Raw genomic sequence first — 1,149 nt, forward strand, 5'->3', positions numbered from 1 at the left:
TGGTGTAATTCCATTCAAGATTACTATTGTACAAGTGTTTTGAGGTTAGATGCAGAATAAGATATCATCATCGCCTCAATGATTCTTTTGGCAAACATTGTGTCGATGTGTAAAACCCCTGCAGATCGGGAGATAGAAAGTTAGAATCGCAAAAAGTACCAAAAAGCATGAATATATTTATAGATTAATGAAAGCAAGCAAAGATTTACCGATCATAGTGTGAGCGAAAGAGAAACATCAGAGTTTTCAAGTCTTCCATGAAATTTTGTGTCGACATGAGCTGTTGATTATTAACGAATAATAAGGCACGTAATCATCGGCTCAACATGATCCGATTCCAGATCAGGTAATGGCAAGAGAGAGACAACCATCCTCTTGAGTCTCTCTTGCTGGAGCCTCATTTTGTTTCCGAGCAAATCAACCCTTTTGGCCCATTGAATTCATAAACAACAATGCACGTTATTTAATGAGTTACAGAACACATGAAAAATGTAAATACATAAATTTCGTTCTGTAACATCCCCCTCTGGCACGTATCACAATATTGTCCGCTTTGGGCCACTCGGCACGAGGACTTCCCAGGGGGTCACCCATCCCGGTACTACTCCCGCCCGAGCACGCTTAACTGCAGAGTTCTTATGGGATCTGCTGCTTTCACGACTTTAAAACGCGTTGTGATAGGGAAGGTATCCACACCCCTTTATAAGGAAATGTTTTGTTCTCCTTCCAAGCCGATGTGGGATCAGATCTAACCCACTTTCACCCCCCATTATAGGGTTCGACGTCCCCGTCGAACACATCGACCCATGCCCTAGCTCTGATACCATTTGTAACATCCCCCTCTGGCACGTATCACAATATTGTCCGCTTTGAGCCACTCGGCACGAGGACTTCCCAGGGGGTCACCCATCCCGGTACTACTCCCGCCCGAGCACGCTTAACTGCAGAGTTCTTATGGGATTTGCTGCCCTCACGGATTTAAAACGCGTTGTGACAAGGAAGGTATCCACACCCCTTTATAAGGAAATGTTTCGTTCTCCTTCCAAGCCGATGTGGGATCAGATCAAACCCACTTTAAGTTGGTATCAGAGCCTTGGTTTGAGGGATTCGGGCGCATTCCCGATTGTGTCTGAACTCAAACTAAGGAAG

At 44.8% G+C, this 1,149-nt stretch overlaps 1 pseudogene; it reads right to left on the reverse strand.

The window, feature by feature from the left end:
- Positions 1-557: 557 nt before the first annotated feature.
- Positions 558-675, reverse strand: LOC111881692 (5S ribosomal RNA; annotated as a pseudogene).
- Positions 676-1,149: the final 474 nt, after the last annotated feature.

Source organism: Lactuca sativa, chromosome 7 (assembly GCF_002870075.4).
Source record: "Lactuca sativa cultivar Salinas chromosome 7, Lsat_Salinas_v11, whole genome shotgun sequence".
Taxonomy (NCBI): Eukaryota; Viridiplantae; Streptophyta; class Magnoliopsida; order Asterales; family Asteraceae; genus Lactuca; species Lactuca sativa.